Source organism: Macaca thibetana, chromosome 13 (genome assembly GCF_024542745.1).
Source record: "Macaca thibetana thibetana isolate TM-01 chromosome 13, ASM2454274v1, whole genome shotgun sequence".
NCBI classification, from domain to species: Eukaryota; Metazoa; Chordata; class Mammalia; order Primates; family Cercopithecidae; genus Macaca; species Macaca thibetana.
This window is the reverse complement of record NC_065590.1, coordinates 38,709,534-38,733,784: the sequence shown is the minus strand read 5'-3', so window position 1 is coordinate 38,733,784 and position 24,251 is coordinate 38,709,534. Positions and strand designations below refer to the sequence as shown.

At 39.0% G+C, this 24,251-nt stretch overlaps 1 protein-coding gene across 1 annotated transcript in view; it reads right to left on the bottom strand.

Annotated features, from left to right (window-relative positions):
- Positions 1-24,251, bottom strand: part of C1D (C1D nuclear receptor corepressor) — a 377,915-nt gene that overhangs the window by 227,353 nt on the left and 126,311 nt on the right. The gene's annotated exons all lie outside the window — the stretch shown is intronic.

Genomic DNA, 24,251 nt, shown 5'->3' with positions numbered 1-24,251 from the left:
ATCAGTGGATGATTGGATAAAGAAAATGTGGTGTATATCTATACCATATATACTTAGCCATAAAAAAGAATGAAATCATGTCTTTTGCAGCAACATGGATGGAACTGGAGGCCATTATCTTAAATGAAATAACTCTGAGAGTCAAATACCACATATTCTCATTTGTGAGAGCTAAAAACTATGTACACATTGACATAGAGTTTAGAAGAACAGACACTGGAGATGGGAGGACAGGAGGGTTGGGAAGAAAGTGAGGGATGAGAAATTACTTAATGGGTACAACATACACTATTTGGATGATGGTTACACTAAAATCCCAGACTTCATTACTATGTAATTTATCTATGTATCAAAACTACACTTGTATCCCCAAATTTATACGAATAAAAAAATGGGCCTCTGAATTTGGGACACCAGACTTTGATATCCTAAGAATATATCTCTATTTTGATTTGTATAGTTCAAAATTATCAAGTGTATATATTTTAAGTCGCTTACAGTTTTCAAAAGAAACACTTTGTGCTTGTGGTGTTGTGGCTTCTATATATGGATTGAGTAGAACATCATATAGATGTCCTTCTCACAGTAACACAGTTGGAGGATGGCAGGCCTGTAATTAAGAAGGAGTGATATTTAAAACTGAATTCAATGCAGTTAGCTTTTGTCATCATCCTAAAATGTATCAAACATCAGTTAATATATGATGTTTACTTGAAGGACAAATCCCTCAGAAATGCTCACAGAGGCTGGGTGAGGATCAGTCCTAAACATCATTAAATCCTGTTTTGGTATTTTAACAATCATTCTTTGAATCTGATTTCTCCTCTTTGGCTTTTTCAAATGTGTTTGAATTAAGATCACTCATTGGTTTATCAGACTTGTAAGATGAGAAAGGGGGTCCCGAGGTGGGTGCAGTGGTGCAGATGTGTAGTCTCAGTTAACTGTGAGGCTAAGGCAGGAAGAATGCTTGAGCCCAGGAGTTCAAGGCTGCAGTGCGCCATGATGGTACATGTGAATAGCCACTGCACTTGAACATGGGCAACAGAATGAGATCTGGTCTCTTAAAAATAAGAGAGTTCTTATGAAAGGAAGTAATCAATGCATTCTTAAAATCAGATAATGTATTTTATTAATACAGAGGTTGGTGAATCTAATTCAGGTCTTTAAGTTTTCTGTATTTTGCTCTGCATTTTCTTAGTCCTTTCAGGGGAACAAACTAAAACTTTGCCCCAATTTCTCCACCATGTGGATAGAGCAATCACAGCACATTTTGGGGTCCCAGTCCGTTGGTAGGATATAATTTTTTTTTTTTTTTTTTTTTTTTTTTTTTTTTTTTTTTTTGAGACGGAGTCTCGCTCTGTCGCCCAGGCTGGAGTACAGTGGCGCGATCTAGGCTCACTGCAAGCTCTGCCTCCCAGGTTCACGCCATTCTCCTGCCTTGGCCTCCCGATTAGCTGGGACCACAGGCGTCCACCACCACGCCAGGCTAATTTTTTTTTTTGTTTTTAGTAGAGACGGGGTTTCACTGTGTTAACCAGGATGGTCTCAATCTCCTGACCTCATGATCTGCCCGCCTTGACCTTCCAAAGTGCTGGGATTACAGACGTGAGCTGACCAAATATAAATATTGTTAATGTGAACTTGAATTAAAAATGGCTTTTTAAAGTGAGCAAAAAGTCCAGTGCAGTGGCTCATGCCTATAATCCCAGTGACTCTAGAGGCTGAGGCTGGAGGATCTCTTGAGCCCAGAAGTTTGAGGCTGCAGTGAGCCACGATTGTGCCACTGCACTTTAGCCTGGGCAACAGAGCCAGACCTCCACTCTAACAAAAAATTTTTCTTTTGTTTTTGAGACAGAGTCTCACTCTGTTGCCCAGGCTAGAGTGCGGTGGCATGATCTTGGCTCACTGCAACCTCCGCTTCCCAGGCTCAAGTGATTCTCATGCCTTAGCCTCCCAAGTAGTTGGGATTACAGTGGGTGTCACCATGCCCAGCTAATTTTTGTATTTTTTTGTACAGACAGGGTTTCACCATGTGTTTCACCATGTTGCCCAGACTGGTCTCTAGCTCCTGACCTCAGACGATTGGCCCACCTCAGCCTCCCAAAGTCCTGGGATTACAGGCATGAGCCACCATGCCCAACCCGAAAAAATTTTCTAAAAATCACAATTCCTCTCTGGGATGCGTTTTTCTCATCTCTAAACTGAGAAACTTGGAAGAGATGAAGGCTAAGCTTCATCCCTTCCACTTCTAAAGGTCTATGCTTCTATTTTTTCCAACAGACCTTTTGAAACCTAGCAGGGCAAAACCAGGCAAGGTCCAATTGCAGCCTCTAAGAGGAACACAGAAGAGCCTCTTAATTTCTTGGGCTCAGCAACCGCAACCATTTTATTTCAGGATATTATTTTAGTCTTCTGGCTACAGAACTGAATTTCCAACCTGAATCACATGGATCAATATCAGAGTGAATTAGGCATTCTTATTCAAAATGGACATGTGAACATATATTTTAAAAATAAATCTAAATAATATACCAATATAAAAAAATTCCCAAAACAATTTTTTTTTTTTTTTTTTTTTTTTTTTTTTTGAGATGGAGTCTCGCTCTGTCGCCAGGCTGGAGTGTAGTGACACAATCTCGGCTCACTGCAACCTCCGCCTCCCAGGTTCAAGTGATTCTCCTGCCTCAGCTTCCTGAGTAGCTGGGACTACAGGCACATGCCACCATGCCCAGCTAATTTTTGTATTTTTTAGTAGAGATGGGGTTTCACCATATTGGCCAGGATGGTCTCGATCTCTTGACCTTGTGATCCACCCACCTTGGCCTCCCAAAGTGCTGGGATTTCAGGCGTGAGCCACCGCACCCGGCCACAAAGTGATTTTTAAAAGGGAAGACAGGTAAATGGATCATCATGTGTGCCTGTAATCACCATTTACCTGGAAGGCTGAGACAGGAGAATCATTTGAGCCCAGGAGTTCAAGGCCGCAGTGAGCTATGATTGTGCGACTGCACTGCAGCCTGGGTGACAAAGCAAGACCTGGTCTCTAAAAAAAATTTAAAAATAAAATTTTGTAAAAAGGATCATCAGATATCTCTGAATCACAAATTGCTTTTATTCCTGGGAATAAGACAAAACCACCAAACCTCCAAACATCCAAAGACAGCATTCAAAGATGCCTTTTGCAATTTCAAAAGATCCTTATTTCTGCCATGATGCAGCTAATAGAATATGTACAGGGGCTCTTTCTTTCTTTCTTTCCTTCTTTCTTTCTTTCTTTTTCTTTCTTTTTCTTTCTTTCTTTCTTTCTTTTTCTTTGAAGGAGAAAGGTCACTTGTAGATTAGACTTTAATGTTTCAAGAGATTCCTTGGCATAGAAATTATTTTCAATGCCCAGAATGATGGAGGAATAGAAGATAAATGGGAGGGAAAATGGTTTGGATATATTTAGAAATAAAGATCTTCTAAAATAGCAAACACAAAAGGAGAACTAGTGGTAATTTTTATGTAATTGTTGAAGATGTTTAAAGGCTTTGTTGTCTTTCTTCACTTATGACCAAATTATTTTCTAAGTTGTTAAAACTCAAAATACTTAATTTTTCCTATATGTCCTTTACATGCATTAAATTATTATGTAATAATTTTATTGAAGATTCAATCAGCAACACAGTAACAGTAAATGCATGGTACAAGACCTCATATTATAAATCATACTTAATGTATGGTATCAAAAATAAATTCACAACCTAACAACCAATCTGAAATCTAACTTCTCGTTGGAGGAATGAGATGTATTTTAATGATAGGTAATTGATTAGGTTTAATAACGAATTTAGAAAGCTTCCAGTTTGCCAGCAGTCTAAGTTATAACTAGGGCATACCAGCAAAAGGTAGCACTGGAATTAACACACAGACTCAAATGTTAGTTCACCCACATTCTGCCTACTATCCCTTCTCCTCCTGAACTACACCCCCATGTGTCTTTTGCATACAGAGCTCTCTTTGAAGCCAGCAAGTGTTTCATGCGTGGGAAATCAGGGGAATCAAAGCTACCTTATACAAAAGCATATGGTTAGGAGGGCAGGGGATGCTGAAAAACACTGCATACATACTTACAGTCTCCCTATGGGGAGCTCCTCTGACTATGAGACCCTCAAGTTTTGCATTTCTTATGCCTACGGTGTTTAAATTGGTGGCCTCAATTTTATAACACCAGGGTTTGTTTTCACATTTAGTTCCCTGGGATTTTTTTAAACTGACTTTGACAAAAAGGAGAAAAAGGAAAAGAGAGTGCAAAATAGGAAAAGAAGGCAGGGAGTGGAGAAAGAATAAATCATTATGCAGCTCTCAGCCCCCACAGGGAAACAGCAGTACAAACCCACAGATCCAGAATTGTCAAGCAATGGGGCTGTTTGTTTACAAGTCACAGAATCCGTTACGTAACTAGGGAAGTTAAAGAAACCTGGTGATTGTGTGACAGACCGATTCTTTTGAAACAGTCAAGAGACTTCATCTCTGAAATAGATTCATGCAGATGTTGTTTTCTTATTTTTAGTTGCTCTATAAATTTAGTTTTTGAGTTTTCCATGTAGATAATGACCCCTTATTCTTTATTATTTTTATTAGATACATTAAAACACTTTCTTACCATGGGAGTTTCTAAAGTATCAGCATGCATTTTTAAGGGAAATTGGAATAGCTTTTTATCTTCTGACGTATTATGTTGGTAAAAAAGTAATTGCGGTTTTTGCCATTGAAAGTAAGGGCAAAACACAATTACTTTTGTACCAACCTAATAGAACTCCTGTCTGATTTAGCAGGAAAAATGTATTACATGACCAATAGATCAGTTCTAGATTCTGTCCACCCTTCACCCCATTACTTCTTCTTTAAAAAAAAATTCTTTTTACTTTTATTCTCAAAGGAGGTGATCTTCTTTTTTTAATTGATGGTTTTTTGTTTGTTTGTTTGTTTGTTTAAGTTCTGGGACCATAAAGTGTTTATAAGATGCAGACCTTTAAAAAGATTTCCATGTAAGCCAGGAACAGTCGCTCGCCCTTGTAATCCCAACAATTTGGGAGGCTGAGGCAGGAGGATCGCTTGAGGCCAGGAATTTGAGACCAGCCTGGGCAACATAGCAAGACCTCATCTTTAAAAATATAAAATGTATTTCCATGTAAATACATTTTTTTTAGATCTGAGACAGTGTAAAAATTTCAACTCTAAAGAAAAAAATTAGAAAATCAAATACTTTAAATAAATAATCATATTGGGTTATAGTAAATTTAATAAATAAGTTATTCTCAATAAACGTCTTAGATAAGAAAGTTTTTATGATCTCTTTTGTTGATATCTGCATTTATATTTAATACACTTTAAAAATGTGATTTTTTCCTGAAAACTTATAGCCACGTTTCAGTGCTATATTAGTAAAAACGCGAATCGACTCTGAAAGATTATAATTAATCAACTTCTGATAGCAAATTAAACTAAAACTATTGAGGTTGCAAAGTCAGTAACTTTATGAGACATTGTTTTTCCTCATTCAGCTAACTCATTCTTCAGTGGGGTCAGTTTGGTGTCATATGTTACTCCATGGGGAAAAATCCCAAGGGGATTGATGGAGAAGGAAAAATCCTAAGGGGATTAATGGAGAAGAATTATGTTTTTCACCAGGCAGAAAAAAGCCCTGAATTCAGTCCCTCAGGAATCTTCTCAGGGTGTTTTCTGCTAATGGTACCAGAGCCCTATGGCCCTATGGTGCCAGAACTCTATCAGTTCCAGGAGGGAACTGCGCCACTGAGACTCAATACCCAGAAGGCTGCTCAGCTCTTGTTCCTGCTACAATAGACACTGAGAATACGGATTAAAGCCTCTTTAGTCTTTTGAGGTATGTGAGGAATGGCTATTTTGTTTTTGTTTAATTAGGGTCTTGGTATAGAGCAGGACAGTTAGTCGCCTATGTCCTTCTGTCCAATTTAAAGGTAGGGCTGAGTTGATTCACTGTCTAGAGATTAGTAGTGCAATGAACTACAATTAAACAATAATAATAATAATAACCTTTGCTCAAGGAGAATGTTTCAATAACTTAGATGTTCCCAGGCCAGCAGCATCATAAAGCCTCTGCAGTTGGGCGTCTGATATTTACTATCTTAGAACAGTGGTATGAATTAGCCAAGGTCTCTCCATTTATTTAGTTGTCGGTGAATGCTAAATAGAAATAAATGAGTCAAAATTAAAGGAAAAGATAGATATCAACTTAGCATAAACCTCTCTGAATTACTATTCAAATTCTTGGGTCCTTCTGGACTTTAAGACCACGTTTTTTCTATAATAGGCAAGAAAGATGATTTATGCAGTTTATTTAGAGGTAAACTTTATGGAAAAAATGTTATACACTTCCATACAATATGTGGGTTATAATCATTGTTTTAAGAGACAATGATAGCATACAGAGGTGCCTACAAAGTTTTTATTTAAAGAGCCAGGGTCTCTGTCACCCAGGCCAGAGTGCAGTGACGTGATCCTGGCTCACTGCAACCTTGAACTCCTGGGCTCAATCAATTCTCCCTCCTCAGCCTCCCAAGTAGCTGGGACTACATGCACATGCCAGCATGACCAATACATTGTTTTTTATTTTTTTCAAGATAGGGTCTCACTGTGTTTCCCAGGTTAAATTTTAAACATTATCTTTGTCTTTTTTGCCTGCTGCCCAAAGTCATACGAAAATGTATCATTATTATTTAAAATGAAATCATAGTTGTAATAATACTTTACTAATAATATTTTAATTTCAGTACGGAGCTTAAACTTTCAAAGCACTCTTAGCTACGCAGGCTAATTTATTCATGATTAGAGTTCTTTAGCACACGTAGTCCATTCCTCTGAGATATGAAATGGTAATGATATGTACTCATCTTATTACAAAGCGAAGATGGGATAGATTTTAGATATTTCAAAAAATAAGTACTTTTTTTCTGTTTGTACAGTAGTCCCCCCCCCCAATCCGTGGTTTCACTTTTCACAGTTTCGGTTGCCCAACATACAATGCAATAACATATTTTGAGAGAGAGACCACATTAACGTTTATTACAGTATATGGTTATAATTGTTCTATTTTGTTATTTTTATTGTTAACTTCTTACTATGCCTAGTTTATAAATTAAACTTCATCAAAAAGTTATGCATGTATAGGAGAAAACAGTATATATAGGGTTCTGTACTATTTGCCATTTCAGGCACCTAGTGGGGGTCTCGGAATATATCCCCTATGGATAAGGGGGAACCACATACTTCAATACAAAGTTGAAAAGGCTCTGACCATATAGTATTCATGTTAATTTGGTATTTAAAAAACCACTAAACCTGAGTGAACTAATTCTCAAAAAAAAAGGATATGTGTAGCTTTTGTTTCTTCAATAAAAATATATGGAAGTATCTTTTAAGAGTGATTTTAAACTACTTGTCTTTTAAGATAACTTTTAACTGATGATTTGGGGGCACTCATAAGCTCTCTGGGGATAAAACTAAGGTTCCATTAGAATATCTTGATTTAGGCCAGGGACAGTGGCTCTTGCCTGTAATCCCAGCACTTTGGGAGGCCGAGGCAGGAGGATCGCTTGAGCCCAAAAGTTCGAGACCAGTCTGGGAAACATGGTGCGATTTCTTCTCTTAAAAAAAAAAAAAAAAAAAAAACACACACACACAATAAAACTTGGTTTAATTAAAGAGAAGAAACTCCTTTCTGTACAGGGCAGCTTTAAGTGTAACTTCTTGGTGGTATCTGAGGTGGCAGAGAAAGAATGGTGTCTGGGGTTTGATTATCTGCACTGTGATTTAAGTTCACTGAACCTTGGTTTCCTCATCTATAAAACGAGAATGTTGTCTTGAAAAGCAGGTGCTTAGTACTATTATTGTAGGCAAAGGAGTTCAACTAAATGACTTCTTGGGTTTCTTTTAAATGCCAGAATTAAATAGTCGTAAAATAGATGAACCAATTTCCCTTCAATCGTGAGTAGTTTAAAATGCCACCAAAGATGGCAGAATGAGCCATTAAAATGGCTTTTATAAAACTTTCTTCCTTCTGTTTTTATCAACTGTAAATTAAAGCTATTCTATTCATAGTCTAAAGCTGAGGAAATAAGCTTTTGTAACCTACTAATATTTTCACCCCCGGGAAAATAATTGTTCTTAGAAAGGCTAAAATGGGCCGGGCACCATGGCTCTCGCCTGTAATCCTAGCACTTTGGGAGGCAGAGGCAGGTGGATCATCTGAGGTCAGGAGTTTGAGACCAGCCTGGCCATCATGGTGAAACCCCATCTCTACTAAAAATACAAAAATTAGCCAGGAATGGTGATGGGTGCCTGTAATCTCAGCCACTTGGGAGGCTGAGTCAGGAGCATTGCTTGGACCCAGGAGGCGGAGGCTGCAGTGAGCTGAGATCATGGCATTGCACTCCAGCCTGGGCAACAAGAGGGAAATTCCATCTCAAAAATAAAAAGAAAGAAAAGCTAAAATATTCCTATGCTTAATCCTACTGTTGGAAGCATAAAGATTTGTTATATTTCTTGCATGGTTTTAAAAACCAAGGACTGTTTTCAAAACTTAAAGCAATGATTAGGTGCCACATAAATGTCAACTTATATATCACCTGAGAACTTTAATGGAGCACATAATAAATACTAATTAATTTAACCAACACCCCTGTGGTAAACACATTATTACCCCTCCTCCCCTTTGAACAGGCAGGGAGACTAAGATTCCATGAGACCAAGTAACTCACCCTGGGGGTGTGTGGAAGAAGTTGCTGAGCCAGAAAAAGGAATGGAATCTGAGCCCTGTGTATTTACAGTTTTTAAGAAGAGTCTTATTCCTCATGGATGAAAACATTTCTGCTTCCCTTTACATTTATATATTTGTGAGGATAGAGTAGATTATGTATACTACTGAGACACCACCACCCTTCCCAAATGTTAGCTCTTTGTTTCCAGGATGTGCAATGACAAATAATTTGTTGGTAATGCTAACACTTCAATTAGTTAGATCTACACTTAGTAAGCTTCAAATTGTTCCTATGGATGGATTAGAAAATGGAATTTAATAAGAACAATGAAGACTGAAAGCAACAAGGAAAATAAACAGATTTTTCCATTAAGCAGATAGGTAATTTTTTTATATTTTATGTTTTGAGACAGGGTCTCACTCTGTCACCCAGCCTGGAGTGCAGTGGCAGAGTCAGGATTCCCTGCAGCCTTGATCTCCTAGGCTTGAGTGATGCTCCCACCTCAGCCTCCTAGGAAGCTGGGACTACAGGGTGTGCCACAATGCCATGTTAATTTTTTGTATTTTTAGTAGAGATGAGGTTTTGCAATGTTGCCCAGGCCGGTCTCGAACTCCTGGACTCAAGTGATTCACTTGCCTTGGCTTCCCAAAGTGTTGGGATTACAGGTGTGAGCCACCACGCCTGGCCATGCAGTAATTGATTTGCTTTTTTATTGTGATTTTACTTTTATAATTTTTCCCAGTAATTGTTACTGGTAAGATAGTCTAGGAATTATTTTGTGATCTCCTGTCCTACCTCCTCAGTTTATAGAGGGCACGCAATAAGGACTTACTGGCTGAAACATAATACTCCTCCCAGTCATAGATTCATCAGTGACTAAAATGGAATGTTGTATAATGAATAATACAATGTTTGAGCAATTTACTCATTCTAGCATTCAGTTAATATTGTGCATTTACTCATTTAATCAGGTAATTTGTGATTAGAAGAATCCAAGAAATAAACCAGAACTAGCCATGTTGATTTCAACTCGGTTAACTTTGACAAACACCGAGTGCAATTCTTTTTTTTTTTTTTTTTTTTTTTTTTTTTTTTTGAGACGGAGTCTTGCTCTGTAGCCCGGGCTGGAGTGCAGTGGCGGGATCTCAGCTCACTGCAAGCTCCGCCTCCCGGGTTTAGGCCATTCTCCTGCCTCAGCCTCCGGAGTAGCTGGGACTACAGGCGCCCGCCACCTCGCCCGGCTAGTTTTTTGTATTTTTAGTAGAGACGGGGTTTCACGGTGTTAGCCAGGATGGTCTCGATCTCCTGACCTCGTGATCCGCCCGTCTCGGCCTCCCAAAGTGCTGGGATTACAGGCTTGAGCCACCGCGCCCGGCCTGGTGCAATTCTTTAGAAACTAAAATTTTGATAACTGGACTATGACTTATGATTTTTAAAAAACGAAAAGAGATTGAATGTGTCAAGAGCCAGCATAACATACATTTGCCCAAATTTTATTTCCCAGAGCATCACTTTTCCTAGGCAAGAATAAATGCTAGAGGCTGCCTGACTGCCACTATTGGGTAGCATAAAGAAACAGAATTCACCATCATTGGGTAGTTTTTTTTTTCCATACTACCCTGCAATACTGGTTTATTTAGCATACGTATAAGTTCCTTTCTGTCATACTTTTGGAGTTTCGATGTATAAAATAACACCTTGAAATTGTTAGCTATAACACAGAAATATAAAATTGAATTTGGTCAACATCAAGGTACTGCAGTGCACTTCTGAAAATAAGCCTTGCAAATGTTTTCCCACTAGAATATTTATGGATATAGCAATTTAGGTAGTCATTCACTAGAGGAGTTTATGACATGCCAGTAGCTGAAAGATGAGAATAAACCCTACAGTTTCCAGTTGCAACTAAAGAAAGATGTAAAAACAAAAACAAAAAACCCAAACACATGCACTTTTTTTAAGGACCTTTTTTCCTTTTCTTTTCTTTTTTAGATTGGTACTAGGTTTAAAAGGTTTACACATTTGTAAAACTGTCTGTATGACTATTTCTGAAAGACCACATTCCTTCCTGTTTAAAGTTAAATAACTTCTGAAATTTTAATTTTAGTTTCTCAAACAAGATAAAACCAGTTGAACTGCTTTATATTATTTCCTGAGTCAGAAATTGAGGCCAACAGTATTGAAAAGGTAACCATGAGTTGACTTTTTGTGTTTTGTAGGTTAATAGTAGCAAAGAAAAGGGCAAGTTGTTTATGTCCTTAAAAATAATTTCAGAAGAAATTAAAGAGTTTTCATCTCACTATTAATCACATTATTTCTCACTCCTTTGTCAGAGGAAGAATTTATAAATGTCAGTAAAGTCCTTTTTATGCAGAAATTATTGAATTTAAATACATGCTAATTGCTGCTACTGATAGCTCTATCTGCAACAGGATTAAAGCTGTTACAATATATTTTAAGAGTCTTGGCAGATGAGTGTTCTTATAATCATCACATTTTAGAGACCTTTCTAAATCACGAGTTACATGAAATAAAGAACCTAAAACAAATTAGGCAAGATCGTCTCATTTGTACGTATTATGTGCCAGGTATTTTTTTTAAAGTAAAAAAAAAAAAAAAAAAAAAAGATTGTTTCAGTGGGCTTCCCTTTCCCTCTGGGGCCTATTAAATACTATACAAACAAGTCTGCCTCTTACTTTGGCTTATTTGGCGTTGGTACACACCTCTTAGGCAAGTGGGGCCAGCTCTCTAGAACTGGCAGTCTCGTCTTGAACAGTTTGTTATTCATATTTCAGTCCTCTTTTTTTCACACCTGTTTTTCATTTCAGGATATTAGAGTATCTGATGTTGATCAAATCAATGGAAAATAGACTGGGATACAAGCATTTCAGACTAGCACATTAGGACTGGGTTTATCTCACTCACTGGCACAAGCTGTATGATATCTGAGTGGGAAAATATTTGTTTAGAAATGTCTTTTCACCTCTCTGTCAGGGTTACAATGGCTTGCCAGGCCAAGCATTGAGCAGAGAAGAAAGGCATCCATTTTGAGAAGCCACATATTTTAGATGACATATGCAGAAGCAACGTGCATTGGCATTTCTTCATTTAGAATTTTATCCAAGTGCCAACATTTATCCTAACCTGGAAGGGAAGAGTGCCAAAGTAAAAAAATGTGTTTAGTTTGGCCTCATGAAATTCATGCTTAGGCAAATCTTAGGGGCAAACAGGGTATACGTTCATGCGTAACACCTATTACTGTTAATAGGAGTTACCACATAGGTCCAAAAGAAAACATAGCCTTTAGAATTGAACTTAGACCTTGGGGATCAAAAGATCTCCCCAGCTAATAGCTGACGGGAATTGTGCAGTCTCAAATTTGCTCCCTGCTAACCTGACATCATTGAATTTGGAGAAGCAGAGCCAGGTTTGTTCAGGGGTAGCAGAGACAGAGAAAGTGAAAAAAAAATTGTTTTGAAAATAAAAGTGATTATAAATCAGGCTTTTAAATTAAGTCACAGAAATCCCTACCTAATTATATCATGAAAACAAGTTCCAGCTCATAGTTCTTAGAAAAGAGAAGGTTGTGACAGATTTATTCTTGTTTACTACTTTCAACCCCAAGCACTCTTGATTAATTTTTCTCAAAACAATAAAATTAGACTCAGCTAATAAAATAATATGTCAATTTGGAGATCAATTTACTTTTAATTTTCAGGGATTCATGGTAAGGGAAATCAGATGGTCAAAAAAATCTGACCTACAGAACAACACAAATTTTGATTTATATCCCATCACTAACCTTCTCGACCCCAGATGTGAACAAGGGGCCAGCCAGTTACTGAAGCAACAGAGTGTTGAGAAACTGCTGTGGGCGGAACATTATGTGAGGTGCTGAAGGGAGACAGATGTAATAGAAAAGTATAGTTCTTGTATTCAAAGAAATGTATAATTAAGGCTGAATGTCAGTACAAAGCCTATGGATAGGTTTACATTTACTTTTTTGCTTTGACCTTGCCTCTCTCCTTTGAAAATGATAGTAAACTAGGGGATAAGGGGGGGAAAGTAAGGTCCTCAGTAGTCCATTAATTGGGGATATGCAAAGATCTCTGAACAATTAGAGCCCTTAACTGTCTTCAGAATAGGATAGGAATTAAGAAGACAAGGTTTGAAAATAGATAAACCTGAACCTGCCACTTGAAACTTTGCAAGCCCCTGTTTTCACAATTGTGAAATGGTAGCAATAATTTTCAGGGAGGCTGAAGAAATTGAGTAAGAGAAAATGTATGAAGAATTTAGAACAGGGCTTGTCAAATAGCAACAGTTCAAGTAAACAGTAGTCTTCATGGCCAGGTGCAGTGGCTCACGCTTGTAATCCCAGCACTTTGGGAGGCTGAGGCAGGCAGATCATGAGTTTGAAACCAGCCTGGCCATCATGGTGAAAACACATCTCTACTTAAAAATGCAAAAATTACTTGGGTGTGGTGGTGGGAGCCTGTAATCCCAGCTGCTTAGGAGGCTGAAGCATGAGAATCTCTTGAACCCAGGAGGTGGAGGTTGCAGTGAGCTGAGATGGCACCACTGCACTCCAGCCTGGGCAACAGTGCAAGACTCTGTCTCAAAAGACAACAAAAAAAAGTAGTCTTCATTATTATTAATGACGGATAGTGGCTAACATCCATTCAATAGCTAATATCCTATGCATGGAGTGTTCCTGACTTTCTTCTCTAGTATTTATTGGTGGCTCAATTGACCACTCAGGGAGTGTCAAATACAACTGTATAACCTTGGTCAATTTCTTCTTGGGTTCCATCCAAAGACTGACTCTGCAAACTGCCCCTGCTGGAGGTGTCGGGGTTTGGGGGTGGGGTGATGTAAGGGGGTGAAGAGTCATGCTGTACTCAGTGAGGATTACAACCAGGAGCATGTCTTAGCCAAGTCAGAGCCACTGCAGGCACCTCTTGGCTTTGCACCTATTAAGACTGAGTAGTGTTGTGTATGCCAGGCTGGCCCCATGGGTATCCTTAGTAGATCATGTGAGTGTTTTCACTGTGTCCCTTCTAGACTATGCAAACTCCAGTAATGGGAATCTCGTTTTGGAATGAAGTGTTGTTTTCATACAAAGGAAAATACAGTAGCTAGTTCAGACTGTTCCGTGATATAAGAGGCAATAAGCCCTGCTTAAAAGGAAAAAAGCCTCCAGAAGTGAAATCACAAATGCTGCATTATGATGTGTTGCAATAAACATGGGTGTGTGTAGAAAGAGGATGTGGCAACACTTTTGTCTCCTGCCATGTCAACTGAGGTGATGGGAAACATGACAGCCTAAAAGAATTAAGGGTAAGTGGTTGGAAAGAAAAGCCAGTCTTGGAGTTAGGGAGAGCAGGTGAATAGTGCCATCACAGAGTTTCATTATTTTTGTGCCTGTGATTAAGATTTGACTTGGGAATATCATTAAAGTGGAGAGCTTGAGAAATGTCTAGATATATGTGAACCAAACTGTGTGCAGCTTAGATTGATGCAGAAAGAACACTTTTTTATACTTGTAAATGTTTTGATACAAATTAAATATAGAAAATACTACATCTTATATCTAAGAAGGAAGAAAAATAATCTGTGGACTTTGACCCCTAAGCTCTGAAGACACATGCTAATAATAATTGGCAAAGGTATTTGTTTTACTCTATAAAGTTAAGAAGTTAAACCCATATGCAGTTGTCTAAAATTCGATGGATATGCAAGCGTCATGGATGAACACAGGAAGTGTAAAAGCTGTTCAATCTGTCCTGCCACTAGTACCACCTAGTGGTAGCCAAGAAGATGTGTAAGCATCTTTTTAAAAATTGCTTTAAAAAATTGTAAAAGCAATGCATCAATAAAACTCATTGTTTAAAACAATTGAAACATACACAATACTTCAGAGTAAATTGTCAGGGGTCTTTCAATTCCAGTCTCTCTCAACCCCACTCGTCTTCCTTGTTAATAGTAATCTTGCCTTTCCTATGCATTTCCTCAAATTTCAGCCTCTCTCTCCCCTATCCTCTCTCTCTCTATGTGCTTAACACTTTTAAAATACACATGGAATCATTTAATCACATATTTTATGGGGTGATGTTTTTCACTTAACAAATATCTTTAAACTTATTCTCTAGCACAGTAGAAACTATTGCTAATGGGCCCAGACACTAGGAGTTGCTCATAAGCTCGAGTATCAGGTCTGCTTTCAGATTCTGAGCTGGAAGAGTTATGTGGCTATTGAAAATGCCTTCCCTGGATGAGGTTCTTGACTCAGATTAGCCTTTATCGGACATGGTCAGCTTCCCACCTCCTCCTTCCCTCCTGTAGTCTCATCGTCTGTTACTCCGCCTCAGAGACCCCAGCTGCCATCATCCTCATTTAGCTTCCCCGCCCCTCACCACTGCAGAAGACTGTTCTCATCTCCTGCCTCCAAACTGCCTCCAGGAAGATTGCTTCATAACTCAAATATCATTCTACCATTTTACATTTTAAAACTTCCTCTGGTTCCCACTTTCTGTAGAACTAAAACTGCTCAGCATGTGTAGAAGGCTCCTCATAGCCTCGCCCCAACCCATGCCTCTCTCTTCCCTAGGCTCCAGCCACACAGAGTTCCTTCTTCCAGAGTGGATCATATATTTTCACATGCCAATACCCTGCAGTACCTTCTCTATGCCTGAAAGCAGCTCAAATATCATCTATGAAGCTGCCTCCAATTCCCACAGGTGCCTCCTCTATGTTTTGATGTATTTTGTATTTTTCCTAGTATAGCACTTGCCTCATTTTATTGTAATTATTTGGCTATAAGCAACTTGATTACTTATCACACTCCTATTGCTATCTCCTGCCTCCAGGGGACCTGGCACATGAATGTTTATTGAATGAATAAATGAACTTTAATAAGGAGTACAGTGAGTCAACCCTAGGGTAGTGTTTTCCAAACTTTAATATGATAAGAATCTCCTAAAGTGCTTATTAAAATGCAGATGCTTTGGATTTACTCTCAGAGTTTGCTCAATTTAACAGGTCTAAAAAGTAGAGTTTAGGAATCTACATTTTAACAAGCATCCCCAATAATTCTGATGGCCTATGGGAAGCCCTTTCTTAGAATGCAAAGCAAATAATTGGGGTGGGGGGGAAGAAAGAACATTTGTTCCTCATGATGGCAGACATTGAAGAATGTGCTTATTCTTCACATTCACATGTAAGAGAGATCCCTCGGGGTCGTTGTTCCAGGCACTCCTGAGAATAAATAGATGCCAGAATAAGTTTGAGAAAACCACAGTTGGCTGGGAGCAGTGACTCATGCCTGTAGTCCCAGCACTTTGGGAGGCCAAAGCAGGCGGATCTCTTGAGGTCAGGAGTTCCAGACCAGTCTGACCAACATGGTGAAGCCCCATCTCTACTAAAAATACAAAAATTAGCCGGCTGTGGTAGTGGTGCACCTGTAGGCGCAGCTACTTGGGAGGCTGAGGCGGGAAAATCACTTGAAGCTGGGAGGCAGAGGTTGCAGTGAGCCGAGATTGTGCCACTGAGGTTGCAGTGAGCCGAGATTCTGCCTGAGTGACAGAGCGAGACTCTGTCTCAAAAAAAAAAAAAAGAAAAGAAAAGAAAACCACAGTGAAGCGAATTCCGTGAAGACTATAAAGAAGCATCAAGCTCTGTGTAGAGGGCTAGATTGTTTCTTTGTAAGGACAATTGTCGTCAACTCCCATATGTTTGTTTTGTTAAAATAGCCACTAGTTAGCCAGGCCCAAGCTGTTTTCACTAATACATTGCATTTGTGTCAAGCTTCTCTTTGGATATTCTCCAAGCGTTTTAGCAGCTTTAAGCCTGTCTTCCCTTGTTCCCTGAGGGAGGAACAAGCACAAGTTCACGCCAACTCATTAGAGAGGCATTGCTCAAGAGCAGCTCCTGGGGCACCAGATGCAGGCAGGAGCGAGGGAGTGGGATCCCTTCCAGCCCCCTCCCCTCTGCGCTGTCTCATTTTCCCCACCCACCGTCCCAAATGCTCCTTATTGTCTTCAGCAGGTGGCTTCCACCCCTGCTTTCAAGTCTGCTCAGACAATCTCCCTCCCAAGATAGATAAGCTCCAAAAAGATTCACAGGTTCTAGACAATGCAGAACTGCCAAGGACCACACTGGGCAAAGCAATACCTTCATACAATCAACCTTAAGGCATTTTCCAGAGACAATGGTAAACGTGGATTAGGCTGTTGATCAGAAGGCAGAATGTTCATGACCAGCCTGGGCAACATGGTGAAACCCATCTCTACAAAAAAATACAAAAATTAGCTGGACGTGGTGGTGGCCACCTGTGGTCCTAACTACTTGGGAGGCTGAGGTGAGAGGATCACTTGAGACTGGGAGGTCAAGACTGCAGTGAGCCAACATCGCACCACTACACTCCAGCCTGGGCTGTTACAGAGCAAGACCCCTGTCTAAAAAAAAAAAAAAGAAAAGAAAAGAAAAGAAAAGAAAGGCAGAACCTTTAGGCAGCAGATGTCCACCAGATGCATGTGTGCGTGTGTGTGTGTGCACGTATGTGTACAGCCATGAGTTTTAATACATGTATAGATTCATTCAACCACTGCTGCTATCAGGATACAGAACAGTTCCATCGCCCCAAAAAGCTCCCTCCTGCTACCCTTTTGAGTGTATCCAAGCTTCATTTTAAGGCTTTAATCTTATAAAAATCTCCAGGGAAAGGTTAAATGCTATAGAAAAGTTAAAGGTAGTCTGTGTTCAATTATTTGAAGAAACTTGTCATTCAGGGTTAGATTATTTCTGTAGGGTGAGGACAAATTCCCATGACCTATATAGGTACTTAGGTTGTCTTTCCAGGCAAGTTTGGTTAGCTATCCCATCCTACCCCGTCAAGCAGGAGCTATCTAGTCCAGGATAATCTCCCTTAGTGGAAGCCTGATTATTTAAAATTATGTTACCATACCCATTATTTTTAGACTGATTAATAGGAATCCAACATCATTAGCTTGTAGCCATGAAAACTCTGAAAATAGACTCTCAGTGTGGTCATATGAATTGCATTTTAAAATGTAACCTTCTAGATTTGGAGGGAAATTAAGGACGTTACACACACACACTCATATACACATCATATAGATCTACTTCACACCAAACACAAGCCTAAAAAATAAACTGTGAAAAGATCAAGATTCCAACTGGGTTTTGAGTTAGAAAAAAACATTAGTATTTTTAAATATTTTTTTTTGTCAAAGAAGGTGACTATCTGATAAAGGTAAAGGAAAAATCAGCTGTTTCATTTTTGGGAAATTCACAATGCTCCTTAGTTTAGTGGGCTTGTTGAACTTTTCTGAACATTCAAAAAATATTTTTGTCAAATAATTTTGACATTTCAAATTCTGCTTCAAGCATGGAGGGAGGTTGCCGCTAACACTATTGTTACCTCTTGGGCCATCGTCCCCCTTAGGATAGTCATTTCAGTGGAAGGAAATACCCTTGGCTATCAGAGGCCAAGAGTCTGTAAACTTCTAGAGGAGGGTAAGCGTGTTGGAGTCATACTGATTTGGATTTTCATTCTGTCTCCTCTATTCACACTAGCTATGTGACCTTGGGCAGGTAGCCTAACCTCTCTGAGCTTAATAGCCTCATTTTAAAAAATGTAAATCATATGTAATTTTCAGGGTGGTTTTGAAAATCAAATGAGATCATATATATACAAAATGTCTGCCATACAAAAGATAGTCAATGGATGCTAATTTTGTCTTTGCTTTCCCCATTTAATTCATCTCTCTACCTCCAAATACAGCCTCATCAAAACTAGGTCAGTCACAATTTATCTTATTTTTTAAGACCGTGGAAGGAAAAAAAGATGGTTTAATCCTTCTCCTAATCTACCTTGTGACTTCTGACTTTCCCTGGTAGGAAATGATTTCTTAGAACCAACGTCAAACTATTACTTTTTTCTTTTTGGAGAAGTTTTGCTTTACTGTCTTCAGTAGAAAAGAAGAGTAGGTGGTCTGGATTCCCCAGATGCGGATCAGGAAAGGCAAGGTTATGCTGCACTAATGAGCAACCCCAGAATTTTAGTGATGGTTTGTAGAATAGTTTCTTGTTCATCTCTCCACCCCAAAAAAGCAGAGTGATACAACATAAAGGGCAGATAAGGGATAGAGCAAATACAGCAAAATGTTAACTGTGAAATCCAGGTGATAGGTATGGGAATGTGTGTTATGCAAGTCTTTCAACTTTTCTATACATTTCAACATTTTTCACAATAAAATATTGGGAGAAAAGTTTATTTCTCACTTATGCTATGGGTCCAACAAAAGTTGGCTAGGGTTCTATGCCATATCTTCTTACTCCAGGACATAAGATGATCAATCATCTCGAAAGTGGCTATTTGCCATGGCAAAGGGAAAGAGAGTTCTGTTGGCATTGCACAGACTGTTGAATAATTTCAGCCTGAAATGAAATGTGTCACTTCTGCTTACAACTCATTAGCCAGAGCTACCAGTACATGGCCCTAGCCCAGGCCACGGAGGTCAGATCCTATCATGTGCCTTGATGGGGGAGGGCTGGAAACATTTGGTAAGCAGCACAGGTGATTACCCTGATGAAAATAAACAACTTCATAAACTTCAAAGAATAACATACCTTAGGACTATCATCATTAATAATACGAACGTGACAAGGCAAATTCACTGGAACAAAGTCAGTAAGAGAATTCAGAAACTTTTTTCTTTCTCATCCACTTTCCTACTTTTAGTCTCCTTTAAAGGGAGCAGGAGAACTAACCCCATAAAGGCTGATATATTGCAAACTTCTTGTTGGCTAGTTTGCAACCAGTCAGCCAGCTAGCCAGCCAGCCAGCTCTTTCTAGAATCTCATCACCTTTTTGTTGAGTCAGCTCATCTTCCCTGAGTCAGTGAGAAGATGTGGAAGCTGTCCAGAGATCTTAAGAAAAGCAGAAGTTAGGTTGAGGGTGGTAAAGCTTTTCAGAAATAGGATAGTAAAATATCTGAGTAAACAATATTTCAATATTTTTCTTGACTCAACGTTTTAGAGGAGTCAGGAAAGACTTCACAGTGACATTTAAGCTGGCACTTGAAGGCGTTTACAAGGTAGGAAATGGAGTAGGGCATTCCAAGCAGAGGGAACAGGCTGTGCAGTGGCAAGAAAACTGCTTTGGACTTGGTAGATCTGCAGGAGAATAAGAAATTCACTGTAACCAGAGACTAGAATGCATGTCAGGATTACTGTTAAAGTAGGGCCAAAAATACTGTATTTTTCATTTGTTAGCAAGTGGAGAATGAAATACCCTGCTTGTTAAGGAAAAATTTTAGTCTTACCTAGTGCTCTAACTGTAGTTAACATGGCTTCAAAGAGAAAATATTATGTGCAAGTAATTTGCTATAAAGAGAACTATAGGCAAATGAGTTTCTAGCAACTGAATACTTCTGTTTGTTGGGAACAATTGTTGGCAACAATTAGTATATTCACAGTAACTTTCTTTGGGAAAACAAGCTACCTACTAGGCTGCAAACAAATTAAGGCAAAACTACCAGGTTTTAAAAACAAACACTGCAAGAAAGTGGGCAGGTAATGAGGTGATTTTAAATGAAATACATTTGTCAAAAGAACAGTGATGGGGGGAAGAAAAACAAGGAACTTTACGTGTGATATATCATTTAATCCTAACACATGTTGTGAAGTGAATGTTATTATCACCATTTCATAAATGCGAAAACTAAAGATCAAATAAAGTAGCTTCTTATAAAATGAGCTGTTTAAATTTGAGCCTTATTTTTGAATCTCTGAGACATTTTTCCTCTGTAAAATGGAGACATGACACATGCTGCCTACCTCACAGAGCTGTTAAGAAGATTAAAATAAATAACAAAAGAAACTGACATCATTCTTGACCTTGATCTTTTAAATCAGAAAATCTTAAGTTTTCTGATTCTGTCTTGATGTTTGTATATTCTTCAAAACCATGTCTTTATATAGGAGACTTAAGATGCCTGTTTGTGGAAAAAGTCTTTCTAGCATATCTTAAAATATACTATTTTAAACTATTTTTAAATAATTAAAAATGTTACCTTTCCAAGCATCAAAATAGAGTATAACCTTTGGCCATTATCTGAAATCCATTCATGGAATATTTTAGGAAAATAAGTTTTATTTTTTAAACTCCTTTAGTTTTTCTCTTGGCATTTTAAATAATTTTGTTTGAAAATGTATTACTCCTTTTCTTTTACTTTTTTTTTTGAGACAGAGTCTTGCTGTGTCACCCAGGCTGGAGTATAATGGTAGGATCTCAGCTCACTGCAACCTCCACCTCCAGGGCTCAAGAGATCCTTCCCCCTCAGTCTCCTGAGTGGCTGGGACCACTGTTGCACACCACCACGCCCAGCTAATTTTTGTGTTTTTCAGAGAGACATGGTTCGGCCATGTCACCTAGCCTGGTCTCAAACTCCTGGGCTCAAGTGAGCCGCCTGCATTGGTCCCCCGAAGTGCTGGGATTACAGGCATAAGCCACCGTGCCCGGCCCCCCTTTCTTTCTTAATGAAATATACCGAATAATGATGTTATGTGCCAGGAACTGTTTTAAATTTTTAATGTGCATTAACTTATTTAATCCTCATAACCATTCTGCAAGGTAAATACTATTATCTCCATTTTCCAAATGAGAAAATTGAGGCACAGAGGTATTAAGTGACTTGCCTAAGACCACTCAGCTAATAAACAGCTGAGCCGGGATTTAAATTGAATATTTTCACCCAGAATCTGAATTTTTTAATTTTAATTTTAATTTTTTTAGACGGAATACCCTCGGAAGCCCAGGCTGGAGTGGCGTGATCCCGGCTCACTGCAAACCTCCTCCTCCTGGGTTCAAGTGATTCTCCTTCCTCGGCCTCCCAAGTAGCTGGGATTACAGGTGTGCTCCACCATGCTGAGTAAATTTTATATTTTTAGTAGGGATGGGGTTTTGCCATGTTGGCCAGGCTGGTCTCGAACTCCTGACCTCAAGCAATCTACCCCCCTCAGCTTCCCAAAGTGCTGGGATTACAGGCATGAACCACCACACTTGGTGGAGAATCTGAGTTTTAAACACTGAACCATGATACATTGCTGACGATAATGGGCCCTCTTTCTAAATTAATCAGGAATATCCTTATGCTTATCAATTTTTGATATCTACAGAAACTACTGTGGTTTAGTACAGGATTGTGTACCTACAGCATAGAGATGTCCCCATCTGCTATTCTTTTGACTTACTTTGTCTGCTTTTTATAGTTTTCTGTCCTCTCTGAAAAAAAAGAATATTTTCAGTATATCTACCTCTACAAATTGTCTTCTTCCCTCTAATTGTTCTACTTCCAATTTTGTAAGAGTCAGAAACCAGATCACCCCACCTGTTAGAACTGTGTCTAAAATAGGAGTCATGAGGACTTGAGAGAAGACCCAAGCCTTTAGTGAATGGACTTTGTGACATCTGACAGGGATCTTTATTTTTTGGCATGTTTTCTGTTCTTAACTGTGATCCAGATAGTTTAGATGGCTGGATAAGTGACTTCTCAATAAGCGAGGTGTCACAAAATATAAACTCAAGGCATTTCTATTCTTCCACCTGTTCAAAAGTGTTTTAGTCATCATCATAATTGGAAGGATGGCCTAGTTCCTCAAGCTTCTGGGTAGCCATCTGATGCTTGGAGGTAGAGAGACGTGGCTACAACTCGTGTAAAAATAGCCCTTCCAGATGGCTGAGGGGCAAAGTTACAACTCAGCAGCTCGATATAGCTGAGCACTCAAATTTTGGAGTAGGAGGAGAGCTATGTGAAAAGTAGCCAGAGAGACTGGGCTGGAGCCCAATCATAAGTAGAACAGTATATGCCAGGAGAGATCACTTAACGTGCAGATTAGCTGTTAAGTTTTTCTGTTACTTCATCTCCATCTCCTCCCCACCTCCCTTGATTCAACCTGACTTCTGGCCCTAAGGAAATACATACACATACAACATATACAGATATGCACACACACTTTCCTTTTTTTTTTTTTTTTTTAAGGAGTGTAAAATAGAGATACAAACCGTAACTCTCAAAAGGCTTCAGAATTCTTCTAGTCTAACCCTTTGTTTTAGAGATAAGCAAACGGAGACAGAGAAAGGTGTGGTGACCCGGATGTGAGCAGGACTCACACGCTCCAGGTGCTCTGCCAGGGCTCATCTTCTGGCTCGTTTGTGGGACAGTGTGAGCAGTTATCCCAGGACATGTTTCCACCATGTCTGCCTTGACTCATTTCAAACTCTAAATAAAGCCTTTAGTTAGGAAAAAGAAAAAAAAAAAGTATGGGCCCCGTGCGGTGGCTCACACCTGTAATCCCAGCCCTTTGGGAGGCCAAGGCAGGCAGACCACGAAGTCAGGAGTTCGAGACCAGCCTGACCAACATAGTGAAACCCTATCTCAACTAAAAATATAAAAATTAGCTGGGCATGGTGCTGCGTGCCTCTAATCCCACCTACTCAGGGGGCTGAGGCAAGAGAATTGCTTGAACCTGGGAGGTGGAGGTTGCAGTGAGATGAGACCATGCCACTGCACTCTAACCTGGGCAACAGAGTGAGACTGTCTCAAAAAATAAAAAAGAAAAAAAAAACTATGGATTATTGCAAACGTCATGATAATGTCTCCACCCTTAACACAAATACTCAAGCTCTAGTCACTGGCTTGGAAAAGTGTTTCACCAGTGAAAATATTTACTAATCAAATTAGTAAATATTAAATTAAAATGTGTAGTTCCCACTTTTTATTTTAAGCGTTTTAATCACTCTGCATTTCTATTGGATATTCTGGAAGAAAACCTAAGCCTCTGTAGTAAATCTATTGTTTTAAATATCTCAATGTCTGTTCAAATAATTGAGTGTTAGTTTTAAAAAATAGTGATTAGGAATGGGTTAGTACTTACGTTTTAGCAATTGTAATGAAGACTTTTTTTTTTTTTGAAAAACAAGCTTATTGAGAAACATGTTACACTCCTTTAACATCATTTATGATCCCCAAAGGCAAGGCATTGCTGTTCCCTGGTGGCTGTACAGCATCACTGCAGGTAAGCTATTTGCAGGTGGAAAAGGTGTTGAGTGCCAGCCTTTGAAATTCAGTTCTACAATGAATCAACTCTTTAAAATACTCACAGCAGCTTGCATTTTCTTATAAGAAGCGTTTACAGGTAGCAAAAACAAACAATCCCCAACCAACTTTTTCCAACACAGTAGGATTTGTGCTGCCCAAGTAAATATTACAATATTTTTGGAAAATAGCATGTTACTTTTCAAGAGGAAGTTTCTTTACTTCTTATGGAATTTATCCTTAAACTGTATGGTATATGGGCTTTGTGCAAGGTGCTGGAAGTAGGCAAGGAGGCCTCAACCATGATGTAAACACACTATTATAGCACCATTGCTCTCCTGCTACTGAA